Source organism: Oncorhynchus clarkii, chromosome 8, assembly GCF_045791955.1.
Source record: "Oncorhynchus clarkii lewisi isolate Uvic-CL-2024 chromosome 8, UVic_Ocla_1.0, whole genome shotgun sequence".
Classification (NCBI taxonomy): domain Eukaryota; kingdom Metazoa; phylum Chordata; class Actinopteri; order Salmoniformes; family Salmonidae; genus Oncorhynchus; species Oncorhynchus clarkii.
The window spans coordinates 39,477,747-39,495,597 of record NC_092154.1 but is presented as its reverse complement, the minus strand read 5'-3'; positions in this window follow the sequence as shown (position 1 = coordinate 39,495,597).

The window sequence follows — 17,851 nt, the reverse complement described above, 5'->3', positions numbered from 1 at the left end:
AACTATTTCACTTCTTTCATATACGTGTCACTTCCCTTTTAATCTCACAGTGATTATCATGGTTCCCTCAGGATCTCACTTTGTTTTAGCTTAAGGTATGCTAACCTACTTCATTAAATGATAAATAATTATCAGAACAGCTATCAGTACCTGTTCTATGGCATTGTAACTACAGTGCAGTACAACAGTGAATTAGACACCGATGCCCTCTACTGCTTGACATTGGCATTGGGCAACAATTGAAAAGAAAGTCCACGACATTCCCCATAGGTGACGGCTCATTATTTACCTGCAAGGCATGTTTGATCAGCATTCATCAACACTATCAATAATAATCGTGACTAACCAACAGTGAGACCTCTCATCTGCATATACTCATTGTCATAATAGGCACGATACACTGGAATGCTAAAACGCATGATGAATGGTACACATGTGTTTTCTATTGGGCTAAGTCCAAAGGTCAAAGGGGAAGGGTCGCTGTATTTCTGACCTTGTTGTCACTGAGCTGTATGGTCAGGGGTTCCCTGGAGAGGTGAAGGTTGTGCAGGTGCCCCTCGTTCAGGTGTGCAGGTGCCCCAATCAGAGCATTCAGTTCCTGTCTCTGTTTCTCCCACTGATCGCTGTGGCCAATCATGTTATCCAGCTGCTGGAGCTGCGCCTCCACACCTTGCTGAGTGTTGTCCCATTGGCTATGCCCTTTCTCCACTGCAGAGAGAGAGAGAGGAAAAAAGTAGGTGTGTATGACCTTGGGCTAAGGCTAAACTGGACTTGGACAATAATATTTCTACAGAAACTGTATATGTGACTTTGTGTATCCAAATGCATTTCTCTTAAAGTATGTTCATGCTTTTCTCTCTAGGGATGACACAGTACATTATGTTCACGCTTTACTGGCTCTGTTAGCATACATACGTTTCTCCATGACGGAGGTATTCAAGTTGGAGGTCTTGTTCTTGATGTTCTGGGCCAGAGTGACGATGTTCTCCAGCTGGGGAGGACGCAGCTCCAGGTCACTCTCCGTCACCTGAGCAGAATACCCAACCAATCCATCAGTCAATTGGATTTATAAAATCCCTTTCACATGAACATTACATTACATTACATTACACTAATCACAAACACAGCTGCATTTACCATTACTAACACGTTTCACAGGCACAGTATATGATACACATGTATACCTTCACACACAGAGACCTAATGGTCATGATAAGTTACTTGCCACAGGTACCCACAGAAATGATGGCTAAAGCCATCACCCAGTACACGCCACCAGTCCCCATTCATTCCCATACACACGTACATGCAAGCACCCCATGGTAGTGCGTATCTCGTCTGTGTCCCCTACAGTGACAATGTTGGACTTAAGCATCTGGGTGATGAGCAGCAGCCAGTCAGCCAGCTCTGTGGCTGTCTTGTTCAGGTCTATGGGGGCCACCAGCTCTGGACTGCAGGGGGTGGTGGTGAGGGTCCTCACTCATCAGACTGGCCATCTGTACTTTTGATGGGCACATCGAAACTGAGTGCCTGAATGTCTTAATTTAAACCGAGAGAGAAATAGGGTTGAACATAGACTACTATAAAAAAAAATATGTAAAGTTCTGCCAAAGCATCATCAGTTTAGCGTAGTTAGCCATAGCGCTGTGTGTGTGTGTGTGTGTGTGTGTGTGTGTGTGTGTGTGTGTGTGTGTGTGTGTGTGTGTGTGTGCGTGTGTGCGAATGCATTACCTGGCTCTCTGTAGGGCTGACCTCTCTCCCACTGAGGGTCTGATGTGTGACCTGGATGCAGTCGGTCATTCTGTTAATCTTGTCCTGGAACTGACCATGACTCTGGAGGTTCCCCTCCACCTCCCCTACTTTATCTAACAACTCATGAGTCACCTGCAGGACATGGGGAGAGGAGAGTGAGAGAGGGACATAAAGAGAGAGGGGGGAGAGTTAGGGAGAGTGAGGGGGGGGAGAGTTAGGGAGAGTGAGAGGGGGGGAGAGAGGGAAAGAGAGAGAGAGGACAAGGAATGGAGAGATGAAGAAGGGAGATAGTTCATCTCCATTGTTACTCTTTTAGTGTTACCGTTCCTTTTTTCCAGTTTAAGTTTAGGCTCCTGAGGTACGTAATGTTCAATAGGAAACATAGGTTCAATACGTTATTCTCACCTTGTTCCAGTTGAGATTGATGGTCCTGAGTTTGCTCAAGTGCTAGTCTCTCTCCTGATGACTCACTCTCTGATTGGCCAGAATCTGGGGGCCATTCTGGGCGTCCATCTCTTCAGCCATAGTCTAGAGAGATAGGTGACAAAGGGGTGAAGAGGGTGAAGGATGGATGAGGGGAGAATTATGGGTAAATGAAAAGGTAAGTCAAGGTGAGGGTTAGGGGGGCAACATGTCCTGACTCTAAGCCTTACCTTAAGTTCTTTGAGGTTGCTGGCAGTGACAGGCAGAGAGCTCACAGCATATTCAGCCTGCTCCAGCCACAGAGAAAGGTCTCCACTACTCCTCACCAGCTCTAATAGGGCAGGGTCACTTCCAGTCAGCCCACACACACACACACACACACACACACACAAACAGGCGCAAGCCGCACAAGCAGACACACACACATTAAGATCTCAATTTCCCTACAGCTGCCGTGTGTAGGCCAAATCCTAACATTTATATTACATTTGTATGCTGATCTGTCATGCTGATATCATTACCGCTTAGTACATTGATGCAGCAAATATTCATACATTTCGATACATATCTGCACGAGTTTATCCTGCTCATATAAACATAATCCAATTTCTAAACTTTCTTTTTTCCAATGTAAACTATTTTTGGGCCCAAAATGGCCATCTAATCACTCCTAACAAGCTGTCCTATTTCTATTGCGACTATTCTTAGTTTCCATGGTGTTCATCTCCATGGTTACCTGTGCTGTCTGTCCAGGACCTTTCTGTGCATGGCCCTACAGCTCTGCCCCAGGGCCTCCAGCTTGTTTTCCAGCAGGGGCCCATCAGGGGCTGACAGCTGCCCGAGGATCCTCTCACCTGACTGGGTCAAAGCGGCCTGGACAGGCTGGTGACTTGCTAGGCCCTCCTCCAGCTCCAAAGAGAGAGAGGGGCTTACAGATCAATATAAAACAAGAAACCAAAGTTGTATTCATCAACAGAGTGAGTCAATTTGGGGCAGCAGGTAGCCTAGGGCTTAGAGCGTTGGGCCAGTAACCGAAAGGTTGCTAGAACGAATCCCCGAGCTGACAAGGTCAAAATCTGAAAAAGGCAGTTAACCCACTGTTCCTAGGCCGTCATTGTAAATAAGAATTTGTTCTTTAACTGACAAATAAAGGTAAAATAAATCAATTGGAAACAAGCTACTATGAGTAATGGATTGCAACTATAGATATTGGATAGATTGCACTCTATGGTAACTAGTGCTGGCTCCTCCACATCCTAATAATACTTATGATGATGTGAGTGGTGTAAACATAAAGATACTATATAATACTAATAGTATTGTTGATAGTATTGTTCTATTTAATTCTGTGGGTGTCAATGCCTGGCTTTCAAACGGATCTTCCCCTCAGGGGAAAGCCTGGTACTCTTTAGTATTGCAAACAATACGCATTTGCAAACTAACTCTCTGTTTCTCTCTCCTTCTCTCTGCGGGAATATAATGAACGACAGAGCATGAAAAGTGTTAAATAATTAAGGAGAGAAGGCATATTTTTCACATTAAAAAACATACATTTTCTCACACCAAAACCCCCCATCCGCATCAGTCGCTAATGTAAACACATTGGTCTGATTTGTTTTATCGTATACAGATGATAAAAATACTTGTGTTTATCATGAATAAAACATGTTGTGCTGATGCAGGTTTGTACAGTTGATCCAACATTTTGCATACCATCTCTGCATAATGTCAGGGTCATCAATAAAGTGGGTGAGTTAGCAGCACACACACACACACACACGCGCACACACTCCCTGACCTCCTGGTGTGTCCTGGCTGTGTCCGGGTGCAGTTGTCCATCAGTTCAATTCAATTAAATTTCAATTAAAATGTATTTATATAGCCCTTCGTACATCAGCTGATATCTCAAAGTGCTGTACAGAAACCCAGCCTAAAACCCCAAACAGTAAGCAATGCAGGTGTAGAAGCACGGTGGCTAGGAAAAACTCCCTAGAAAGGCCAAAACCTAGGAAGAAACCTAGAGAGGAACCAGGCTATGTGGGGTGGCCAGTCCTCTTCTGGCTGTGCCGGGTGGAGATTATAACAGAACATGGCCAAGATGTTCAAATGTTCATAAATGAACAGCATGGTCCAATAATAATAAGGCAGAACAGTTGAAACTGGAGCAGCAGCACGGCCAGGTGGACTGGGGACAGCAAGGAGTCATCATGTCAGGTAGTCCTGAGGCATGGTCCTAGGGCTCAGGTCCTCCGAGAGAGAGAAAGAAAGAGAGAAATAGAGAATTAGAGAGAGCACACTTAAATTCACACAGGACACCGAATAGGACAGGAGAAGTACTCCAGATATAACAAACTGACCCTAGCCCCCTGACACATAAACTACTGCAGCATAAATACTGGAGGCTGAGACAGGAGGGGTCAGGAGACACTGTGGCCCCATCTGAGGACACCCCCGGACAGGGCCAAACAGGAAGGATATAACCCTTAGTGTTCTTCCCTTAGTGAGGACCTGTTCCGTGTCGGTCATCCACTGACTAAGGTCGTTCAGGTCACAGTGGAACTGTCTCCACTCCTCCACTGCACAGTCTAAACTCCTAAAGACAGGGGACAGCAGAACTCATATTAGTTGAGTTTACCCAGACCCAACCCTAACCTTAACAATTAGGGTGGAAACGAACAGATCTGGAATCAGTTAACTCTGACCAAGCCCTGATATACGTAGCTATAGCCACCGTTATTATGGTGTTTATTGCGAATACTACGGAGGTTCCATTGAGTTGTCATGCCCTCATAATGGACCGAATGAGGATCTCAACCAAATGTTTATGAAGTATGGACCTTCAGCCTTTTTTGCTGACAACCTTTTAGCACAATTACTGTTTAAGTCCATGTTATGAACTGCAGTCCTTTTATGTTTTACAATATGCATGAGAGTGCATGAGAGATCAACATCAACATCTGAACACCCACACCAAGTCAGCTCATTCAAATATAGAAATATTGAGAAAGTACGTTTATAAAGTAATGCTTTGAAGTAATTTTCGATTAAAGCGGCCTAATCTTTCAATTCAAATCCAAAATGTAAACCCAAATGAATTATTTTTCATCTAGTCCTTACAGTCTGCTTTCAATCTTGAGAAAGTATTTAGGACAACACTGTTTTATATACTAATTAATTCCTCCTTCTGAGGGTGTTGGGTGAATTTTGGCATCGGGCCGGGATCAGAATTAGGATCTCCCAAGACATACCCAGGTTCTTCCACTGGAAAAATACTTATTTTTCTGATAAGGAGAATAGAAAAGTAAGAATGTCACCCCATTCCGTACCTCCATTAAGCAGTAGTGAATGTGTTGGGTGCCAGGGAATGACTGATAACACCGTAGTAAATTCCATTGAACCTCACAATGTACTGCCACATTAAGATAACTACCACCATATATCTTAAATAAGAACAGGTCAGGATCTTTTATGAGTTTTGAGCAGGAATTAGCATTTTTCCAAGATGGCGTAGCAGTGCAGACGGGGTTTGTTGTCCTCTCGTTTACTCTTTGTATTCTTAGTCTTTTTTGTATATATTTCAATTTATTTTTCAATATATTTTAAATTTTTAAATTAAATATACATTCCGGTTACCCGCCTCACTCATTGTGAGTAATCGAAAAAGCCTTGGTTTCATGCATGTTAACATCAGAAGAGCCCTCCCTAAGTTTGATTTACTCACAGCTTTAGCACACTCCGCCAACCCTGATGTCCTTGTGTCTGAATCCTGGCTTAGGAAAGCCACCAAACATTCTGAGATTTCCATACCCAACTACAACATTTTCCGTCAAAATAGAACTTCCAAAGGGGGAGCAATCTACTGCAGAGATAGCTTGCAAAGTTCTGTCATACTTTCCAGGTCTATGCCCAAACAGTTCGAGCTTCTAATTTTAAAAATGAATCTCTCCAGAAAGAAGTCTCTCACTGTTGCCGCCTGTTATAGACCCCCCTCAGCTCCCAGCTGTGCTCTGGACACCATATGCGAAATGATTGGCCCCCATTTATCTTCAGAGGTCGTTCTGTTAGGCGACCTAAACTGGGAAATGCTTAACACCCCAGCAGTCCTACAATCTAAGCACTCAATCTCACACAAATTACCAAGGAAACCACCAACCACCATGGGCACCCTCATAGATATTATCCTGACCAACTTGCCCTCCAAATACACCTCTGCTGTTTTCAATCAGGATCTCAGCGATTACTGCATCATTTCCTGCATCCGCTAAGGGTTCACGGTCAAACAACCACCTAAAACACTTCTGCAAGCAGGGCTTTCAAATCGACCTGAAAATAAAAACAATATGTATCCTGGGTATCCTGGAAGGATATTGACCTCATCCCGTCAGTTGAGGAAGCCTGGTCGTTCTTTAAAAGTAATTTCCTCACCATCTTAAATAGGCATGCCCCTTTCAAAAAATGTAGAACTAAGAACATATATTGCCCTTGGTTCACTCCAGACCTGACTGCCCTTGACCAGCACAAAAATATCCCGTGGTGGACTGAAATAGAAATCGAAATGTCCCCGCAATATGCAACTGTTCAGGGAAGTCAGGAACCAATACACACTGTGAGTCAGGAAAGCAAAGTCTAGCTTTTTCAAACATAAATTTGCATCCTGTAGCTCTAACTCCAAAAAGTTTTGGGACACTGTAAAGTCCATGGAAAACAAGAGCACCTCCTCCTAGCTGCCCACTGCGCTGAGGCAAGGTAACACAGACACCACCTATAAATACATGATAATCGAAAATGTTTAGAAGAATTTACCACTGGCTGGCCATGCTTACCTGCTGGCAACCCCAACCTCGGCCAACAGCTCCGCACCCCCCGCAGCTACTTGCCCGAGCCTCCCCAGCTTCTCCTTCACCCAAATCCAGATATCTGATGTTCTGAAAGAGCTGCAAAACCTGGACCCGTACAAATCAGCTGGGCTAAACAATCTGGACCCTCTCTTTCTAAAATTATCTGCCGCCATTGTTGCAACCCCATATTACCAGTCTATTCAACCTCTCTTTCGTATCGTCCGGTTTCCGAGCTAGTCATGGGTGCACCTCAGCCACGCTCAAGGTACAAAACGATATCATAACCGCCATCGATAAAAGACAGTACTGTGCATCCGTCTTCATCGACCTGGTCAAGGCTTTCGACTCTGTCAATCACCGTAATCTTATCGGCAGACTCAATAGCCTTGGTTTATCAAATGACTGCCTCATCTGGTTCACCAACTACTTCATAGATAGAGTTCAGTGTGTCAAATCGGAGGGCCTGTTGTCCGGACCTCTCACTGGTCATCCCCAAAGCCAACACCTCTTTGGCCTCCTTTCCTTCGAGTTCTCTGCTGCCAGTGACTGGAACGAATTGCAAAAATCGCTGAAGCTGGAGACTTACATTTCACTAACTAACTTTAAACATATCTGAGCAGCTAACCGAGCAGCTAACCACTCGCTGCAGCTGTACATAGTCATCTGTAAATAGCCCACCCAATCTACCTACCTCCTCCGCATATTGTTTTTATTTACTTTTCTGCTTATTTGCACACCAGTTTCACTACTTGCACATCATCATCTGCTCATCTATCACTCCAGTGTTAATCTGCTAAATTGTAATTACTTTGCTACTATGGCCTATTCATTGCCTTACCTCCTCACGCCATTTGAACACACTGTATATAGACTTTCTTTTTTTCTATTGTGTTATTGACTGTATGTTTTGTTAATTCCATGTGTAACTCTGTGTTGTTGTTTGTGTTGCACTGCGTTGCTTTATCTTGGCCAGGTCGCAGTTGTAAATGAGATCTTGTTCTCAACTAGCTTAACTGGTTAAATAAAAGTGAAATAAAAAAATACACAAATTTGTTACTCCTAATTTAACATTTATTTAAGAATATATTGATAGATTAGATGGTAAAGTTGTATTGGTTGATTGCCAATTTTGTTCTTAATTCAATGGACTATATCACTCAATGTCTGATATATACTGTATGTGTTGATCAGTCTGCCTGTGTGTGTGTGGGCTCCTTGTCAAATTGGCCTGTGTTGATTTCTTAATTTTTTATTAAACATTTATTTAACTAACCAAGTCAATTAATTTCTGGGAAGGGGGATCCGCTAGCGGAACACCTGGCCTACAGCCAGTGAAATTGCAGGGCACCAAATTCAAACAACAGAAATCTCATAATTAAAATTCCTCTAAACATACAAATATTATACACCATTTTATTGATAAACGTCTTGTTAATCTAACCACAGTGTCCGATTTCAAAAAGGCTTTACGGCGAAAGCACACCAATGCGACAGCACCTAGTCACAATAACCATACAGACATTTTCCAGCCAAGGAGAGGTGTCACAAAAGTCAGAAATAGCGTTAAAATGCATCACTAACCTTTGATGATCTTCATCTGCTGACCCTCCCAGGACTCCATGTTACACGATACATGTTTGTTTTGTTCAATAAAGTTAATCTTTATGTCCAAAAACCTCATTTGAAATTGGTGCGTTATGTTCAGAAATGCATTGTCTCAAACAAACATCAGGTGAAATTGCAGAGAGCCACATCAAATTACAGAAATACTCATCATAAACATTGATGAAAGATACAACTGTTATACATAGGATTAAAGAAACTTCTTGTTAATCCAGACGCTGTGTCCGATTTCAAAAAAGCTTTATGGCGAAAGCACACCATGCGATTATGTTAGGTCAGCGCCTAGCCACAGAAAACTACACAGCCATTTTCCAGCCAAGGAGAGGTGTCACAAAAGTCAGAAATAGCATTAAAATGAATCACTTACCTTTGATGATCTTCATCTGATGACACTCCCAGGTCTCCATGTTAGACAATAAATGTTTGTTTTGTTCGATAAAGTTGATCTTTATGTCCAAATACCTCCTTTATGTTCGCGCGTTTAGCCCAGTAATCCAAATGCACAAGGCGTGAACACAAAGTCACGATGAAAAGTCAAAAAAGTTCCATTAAAGTTCGTAGAAACATGTCAAACGATGTTTCTAATCCACCCTTAGGGTCTTTTTATCATAAATATTCAACAATGTTTCAACCGGACAATACTGTTTTCATTAGAAAGGGAACGAACGTCGCGCGCACAGCCACTCGCCGATAAACAACTCATGGCTTTCAGCTGAGTCACTTGCTTTGAGTGGTCTTATTCTGAGGCCTGAAACAACTTCTAAAGACTGCTGACATCTACTGGAAGCCTTAGGAAGTGCAATCTGACCCCACGGACAATAGGCATTCGCTTGAAAACTACAAGCCTCATAATTTCCACTTCCTGGTTGGATTCTTCCCAGGTTTTCACCTGCCATATGAGTTCTGTTATACTCACAGACATTATTTTAACAGTTCTGGAAACTTTTGTGTTTTCTATCCAAATGTACTAATTATATTCATATTCTAGCTTCTGGGCCTGAGTAACAGGCAGTTTACTCTGGGCACGCTTTTTATCCAAACTTCCCAATGCTGCCCCGAACAAATTCTTATTTACAATGAAAGCATACCCCGGCCAAACCCTACCCTAACCCGGATGATGCTGGGCCAATTGTGCTATGGGACTCCCAATCACGTCCGGTTGTGATACAGCCCGGGATCGAACCAGGGTCTGTAGTGATGCCTCTATCACTGAGATGCAGTGCCTTAGACCGATACGCCACTCGGGAGCATGTTTGTGTGTGTGTGCTCTCCCAGTCAACTTGGCTTGTGTTGATCAGTCTGCGTGTGTGCGTGTGTGTGTGTGTGTGCTGAGGTCTTGGTATACAGTACGTGCACTGGCATATATCTCCATCCTCGCTCCTCTGTACATGTATTCATGTACCCAGGATAGGTCAGTTGTAGACGGAACTCCCTGACAGTACAGAGACAGGATGGAGACAAGGTCATGACTAAGTGACATCATACACTCACTCTCTCTCTGTGGATGAACCAATCAGTGATGAGAGTAAAGCTACAACTACAGTACATGGCCCTGTTAGAGGAGACAAACAGATCCTCTCACATCCAATAGTGGAAATGCAAAAACTTTACAGAGCTGCTCATTTCCCCCTTTTCCCCTGCGTTGCTACAATATATTTTTCAGTTTCTTCTTCTTTACACTCTTTCATTGTCATTAAGTATTAAGATCTTGGCAGTTACTAAGTAACTTAATGTTGATCGTCCATCACCCACCCTTTGCGGTGGTTGTACATGCAGTTGAGGCGGTCCCACTCTGCTTTGAGCTGGGTGAGGGTGTCTCTGAACTGTGCCACCTTGCTCTGCGATGCCTCCAGGATGGCGCTCATGGATCAACGTCACCTGCTCCCCGACTCCAGACTCTCCTTTATACTCTGGGAGAGAGTGAAGAGGCAGGGAGAGAGGAGAGAGAGGTGAAGGAGAGAGAGGTAGGAGTGGAGAGAGGAAAGTAATTGAATGAGTGAGAGGTCTCCATTCAGACCTATAAGACAACACAGTTATTCCCTTCCCCTTCCTATATCTCCCCTCACCTCTCTCTCACCCTCCACCCCCTGCCTGGAGAAGTAGTCGTAGAGATCACTGCTGAGCTCGATAGAGTTGAGCAGCAGTTCGTTGTCGGCCATGGCCAGCAGAACCGTGTTTATATCCATCAGATAGTCTGAGGGACTGAGAGGACGCCCTCTCCTCTGGCTCCATCTGCTGGCAAGAGACAGTATTATGCTAGAAACAGTGAATGCATGTGTATGGGTGTGTGTGTCAATCTATTACATTTTACCATTACATTTAGCAGACACTCTAAGAGTGACTTACAACCAGTACATTCAAGTAAGATAGGTAACACAACCATATCAATCTGTGTGGGAACTGGGAAGCATCACATGTCAAACTTTTTGATATCAAATAGCAAGTTCACACATTTCTATGTATACATATTTTCACTATTTCTGGGATTATAGTTGAACCCCCCCCAAAAAATGTTTATGTTTTGTTTCATTACAGAGACAATTGGTAGAAAATATTTCCTGAGTTATCACTTTCCATCGACTACAATGCATTATGAAAATGTGTCTTAGAAAATGCATGTTAGAAAAGACCCCAAAACACTCCAATCCAAATCATATTCTGAATGATGTTTCGGCACTGTCCCATGAATCCACATTTGCATATTCTTGTTATTGTAAACAGCATCTTTCAAACATGGATTTATGGCTCAGTGAAAACAAATACAACATTAAGTGCAGAGACATCATTCAGAATAGGATTCTGATGTAATATGAGTTGGTGTGGAGTGTTTTAGCATTACAGTCAATGGCAAGTGATGACTCTGCAAAATGTGACAACCAAAATAAAATATTTTTAAAAAGGATGAAAGCACCGAAAGAGTGAAAATCAGGCCACATGTAACAATGGGTGAACTTCCCCTTTAACGTAACTATCATATGTCACAACAAAACAAGGTCATTAAAATAAAGACCGATAGTGAATAAAATAATTCACAGCTGTTACAGTTTAGCCTTAGTTACCAAGCTAGCTAGCTAGTAAAAACATTAAGCCTGCGTGTAATGATAATGAAAGAATTTCTCTGACTTCTCCAGTCCTGTCTTTGTGTCTCTGTGAAGCTGTATAAAGAAGAAGAGTCCATGGAGATCTCCACCTGTCGCACTCTCAGCACCCTCATTTCCTGTAGAGACGAGAGAGGGATTTAGACACACACAAACAGATTACCAGGATAATATAGCCAAGGCCAACAGTCCTCCAGATCTTAAACAGAGCTCTACTGTGCTATGAGATGGGAATACATTTACATCTGAAATGCAGCAAAGCACTTCAATGTATTCATATTAAAAAGTTTGCTAATGTTACTCTTTCTCTCTCAATCTGTACAATGTACTCTTGTCAATGCGATACTTGTATTTGTACTGTGTTAGGCTATACAGCGCCTTCAGAACGTATTCACACCCCTAGACTTATTCAACATTTTGTTGAATTAAAAATGGATTAAATCTTAATGTCAAAGTGAAATTATAGTTTAGAAAGTTTAGCAAATGAATTAAAAATCAAAATCTGAAATGCCGTGAGTCAATAGGTATTCAGCACCTTTCCCATGTAAAGACTAAATAAGTTCAGCAGTAAAAATGTAACAAGTCACATAATAAGTTGCGTGGAATCACTCTGTGTGCAATAATAGTGTTTAACATGATTTTTGAATGACTACCTCCTCTCTGTAACCCACACATACAATTATCTGTAAGGTCCCTCAGTGGAGCAGTGAATATCAAATACATATTCAAACACAAAGATCAGGGAGGTTATCCAATGCCTCGCAAAGGTGGGAACCTACAGTACATCAGGGTATCAGGAACAAAAGAGTGACAGAATTACACCTCTGTACGTGTCGACGGATTGAATGATAAAGCTCTGAACAGTTGTAATTGTAACACACTGAAACAGTGATGTGAGAGTAGTTGTACCATGGCAGCTTTGATGCACTGGGAGACCATGTGGAAGTTGCGGTTGAGTTTGGCCAGTTTGGGTTCCACTACATCTCTGCAGGCAGGACCTCTACTGGTCATCAGGGTGGCCTGGTCTCTCAGACTGTCCACACTCAGACTGATGTCATCCAGATCCTCTAGCAGGGTCTACACATAACACATCAATCATACAATTAATACATTAACAGGTTCGTCAATAGCTATTACTCAAATTATTATTTTACCACACAGGCTAATATTCTCAAACTCTGCTATTGAGTCAAATTAAATTTTAATAAACCAATATTGAACAAATGTTTTTAACCAGGAAAAGCCCATTGAGACCCAGAGTCTGTTTTTCAAGGAAGACCTGGCCAAGAAGGCTGCAACAATCAATACATTACATAATTAAAACATACAACAACACAACATGATCGAGCCTTAAAAAAACATGTACACTCCTCTGACAGTCTCCCATCAATATTTTAAATGAATTCAGTGGCACTAACATATCTAGATGAAGCATGGAGTGTAAACTATTCCATGCGTCTGGTGCACAAGACGAGAAGGCAGTCTTGCCTAATACTGTGAATGTCCTGGGGACTTTAAATAGAAACCATCTAGCAGACCAGGTATGGTAACTGCTGGTGGTGAAGGAGACCAGACTACATAGGAAAAGAGGGAGTTTACACAAAAAGGCTTTGTAGATGAACACATACAAATTTATCTTTCTGCGCATTTAAAGTGAGGTCCAACCTACCATTTGGTACAATGTGCAATGGTGGGTGAGTGACTTGGCCTTTGTAATAAAGCGCAAGGATGCATGATAAACAGAGTCCAGTCTCTGTAAGAGGAAGAGGTTACATGCATATACAGCAAGTCACCATAATCAATTATAGAGAGTAAAGTGGCCTGAACAAGCTTCTTTCTAGCCATAAGCAGGAAGCAAACCTTATTACGAAGATAAAAACCCAATTTTAATGTAAGCTTTGTCACAAGATTTTCCAAATGAACTTTAAAGGACAACTTGTCATCCAACCATATACCTAGGTATTTGTAGGATGACACTTTTTCAATGGATAAGCCACCAGATGTGACAATGCTAACGTTCTCTGGCAGAGTTCTAGCTCTGGTAAAGGTCATGAATTTAGTTTTTTGTATATTCAAGACAAGTTTGAGACCATAAAGGGAGGCCTGCAGTGACTGAGAAGCAGTCTGGAGCTCTCCAACAGCCTGAACCAGAGAAGAAGCACATGAATATATGACTGTATCATCTGCATATAGATGTAACTTTGCATCCCATTTCCCAAAACATTAATACAAATTGAGAACAACACAGGAGCTCAAATGGAGCCAAATCGAAATCCACAAACAGAAGAGAGATTACAGTAGACAGCACGCGTCAAACGTTTGATTTATGACCCTATGTACGGATGCCGTGAGCATGCCCAAATATGGGCATCTGGTCAGGACATTCTGGCGGGAAGTTATCACGTGCTCTAGGGTGTGCCCAAATATGGGCATCTTGTCAGGACATTCTGGCAGGAAGTTATCGCGTGGTTATGCCCATATAAGTGCATCCTGTTCCTGTTGTCACGTGTTAGAGTGTGTGTTAATTTATGCATATATTGCATCTATTCCTTTGAAGTTGTCATGATGATTGATGTGTAGGGACCTCGTTGAACTGAGGGGGATGTGTTTGAACATTTCAAAGAGGATGGCCCCACACCCCCTATATTATTGCCCTTAGGGCTGCTGTCTATGAAGCAGGAATGTCCTGGGGGTAAATAAGACCCAGAAAAACACAATCGACCACGATAAACCACTAAAGAAATTAAACATGGATTTTGTGATCCGCGGCAAAGCAGTGATGACTAACAACGGAAGCAGGACCGCGGTTGAAACATAGAGAAAGGTCAGAGTATAAAGCAACAATATACGATGCGCCAAAAAAGTGGTTTTTAAATGTGCATAGAACCCAAAGATCAAGTGATGATGTCTAATGGACAGCAATGAGGATATCAGTTTGATTACCAGGCCTGTAGAGTGAAACTCTATACCGTAGCCGAAGGAGAAGAAAATACAGACCAGACTTTAGGAGTGGACTACGGGCTTGAAGACTGGCAGGTTTTTCGCAAGGTGGTGTGTCCCGAACTGAGAGTTATCACAAAGGGGTATAGCGTGTTCAAGGGCTACGAGACCCATTGGGAAGGTACACCTGACTCCTCAGGAAGAGTATTTCACAGGATGAAAATACAAAGAAAGAATTGACTTCCATGTGGGAGCGTGGAGTTCTAAATCAGCAACGAGGAAGTCCGCAACCAAAACATTCGTGATGGTGGCCTGACTGGGAATTTTAGGTTGCGCATGCTTATTCCTTTTAAAAGTTGGGATCTAATGGAATTGAAAATGTTAGAGTTGTTGGACGCTCTTTTTGTAAGGAGCCAAAAGCAGCAGAGCATTGTTCGACTAAGGAAGTGCATAATATATACAAATCCTGAGGATTATGATTCAAAGGAACCCCAAGAAGGGACATCCTCAGAGGGGTCAGCCCTGAAGAAAACTAAATACGCGGTCACAGAGTTTATGGTAGTTCTCCAGGACTCCCCCCAGCTCCTCTGTCAGGTCCTGTCCTCCGCCACCAGAGGGCGTCTTATTCTTGGCCAGCAACATGTTAATGCTGTCTTTCAATATCTTCACTCTCACTTCCTTCTGTAGCACATCCTCTTTACTGGGTAGGTGAGAGAGAGGGAAAGAGATGATCAAAGGGGGAAAGAAAGAGACATGCCAGATTACCAGGATAGTATTTTCAGGACGAGTAGCTGCTGCTTCAAAGACAGCTAATGGGGATCCTAATAAAATAATCAATAATAAAAACATAGGAGGGGACATAAATGGCAATATAGGGTTGAAGTGGGATCGTCTAGGTTAGTTGTTAGAACTGTCTTTCTAGGAGTAAGGAGTTCCTAGTTGTACCAGTTTTTCAGTTCTGTCTTTTGTTCCCCACCTTTATCTCTTCCAGTGCGCCCTCCAGCTCCCCAGGACTCTTGTACTCAAAGTCTCTCTCACGAGAAACCCCTCGCCCGCCTGGGCCATCCACTCCTGCATCTCTGCCAAGTCTTTCTTCAGGTTCACCTGCCTCTCCTGGCTCTCACTCACACGCCCCTGGTGGCTCAGCAGTTATGCACAACACAGAGATAACATGGACCACTGTCAGATTACAGTGTAATAGTACACTCCAGAGTGTCTTAACCTATCAAATGCTACAAGGTTTAAAAAAAGACACTGACACAGATTAAAAAGGGATACACAGGAAAAGGAGCAGGCTTTATTGTTTGTTTCTAGAGATTTTGTCACACTTTAATTCACAATCCAGTGTTGCTTGAACCAAAGGGGATCTATTAGATTGACAAAATAGCAGAGTGACGACTCTAATAATGAACATACATTTCCTCAATGGTTGAAGGCAGGCTAGATCAGGTGGGTCCATTCTAGCCAATGAGAGGGAAGATAAGTGTGTGAGCAACAGGCAAAACTGTTGTTTTTCTCAAAGTTGCCGGAATGCCACGTGCATCCACTTATATCAGTACATTTGTGACAGCCTAACCATTACAAAACTTCTATTTGATCAAATAAATCTCACTTTCGCTCTGCATGAACTGTACTCTTCTTCCTCACCTGTTTGCTCAGCGTCTCCCACCTCCACTGGCACTCATCCAGCTTAGCCTGCCCCCAGTGGGCTATCTTTGGTACTGCAGCCCCCTGCACCACCGATACATTTTCTCCGATCCGCTTCACTGAACCCTCCACTAACTCCATCTTACTCACATACTCCTAAGAGGGAGAGGGGGGGAGAGTCGGGCATGGGTTATAACATTGCAGTACTGTAGGTGTTAAATAAAGTTTTGTCTGTTTTTGAATGGCGTGGCCACTGACCTTCCACGTGTTGAGCTCTTCCTGTAGTCTATCTGAGTCTCCTTGGTCCGTGGCATTGGTGACAGTTCCAGTATGCCATCCAGCCAGCGCTCCACCTCCACCATACGCACCTGAAAACAGCAGGCAAACAAGGCATAAACAACAACATTATCAACATCATTATAATCATCGTTATTGAAAACAATATAAGAGTGTAATTGATGTTAAAGCAGACAACAGGATATTCCATTGTACGGTTTTCTACCTGATTGTCCTTCAGGATGCACTGCAGTGTGCCCAGCTCCTTGCATGCCCTGGAGGACAGCTGACTCAATCTTTGTGGTTCTGCCGGGTCCGAGGCCTGCTGTTCCTGCTCTCTCTATGCACAGAGCCTGAGGGGAGAGAGAGAGAAAACTACACTGCATTCAGAAAGTATTCAGACCCCTTGAATTTTTCCACATTGTTACATTACAGCCTTATTCTAAAATGGATTAAATCGTTATTTCCCCTCATCAATCTACACACAATAGCCCATAATGACAAAGCAAAAACAGGTAAAAAAATAAATAAATGGAAATGTCACACTTACATAAGTATTCAGACCCTTTACTCAGTACTTTGTTGAAGCACTTTTGGCATCGAAGAACATGGCTGACGTTTTACATTCTCGCAATCAATTGTGATATTCTGATCGTTTTTGTAACTTATTTTTTTACTTATTGTGAACATAATGTTTCTTCTACCGTCTCTTATGGCCGAAAATAACTTCTGGACACGAGAACAGCGATAACTCACTGCAGACTGAATCTTTAACGAGTCCGACGAGAAGGATATCCTGCTTTCACTGGAACAGGCCCAGATCCACACCTTTTGCGTGAAGAAAAGACGCAGGAAAAGGGGCCGCAGATCGGGCAGCCTTCAGAGAATACGTAGGCAAGCGAGTAAACTCCCACTGCCATCCGTTCTTCTTGCTAACATGCAATCACTGGAAAATAAAGTTGATGACTTTCGATTAAGATTATCCTACCAACGGGACATCAAAACCGGCAGAACAGAGACGCTACCTCTGGTAAGACGAGGGGTGGGGGTGTGTCTATTTGTCAATGACAGCTAGTGCGCAATGTCTAATGTTAAAGAAGTCTTGAGGTATTCTTCGCCTGAGGTAGAGTACCTTACGATAAGCTGTAGACCGCATCTCTACCAAGAGAGTTCTCATCTATATTATTCGTGGCCATCTATTTACCACCACAAAATGAAGCTGACACTAAGACCGCTCTCAACCAACTCTATATG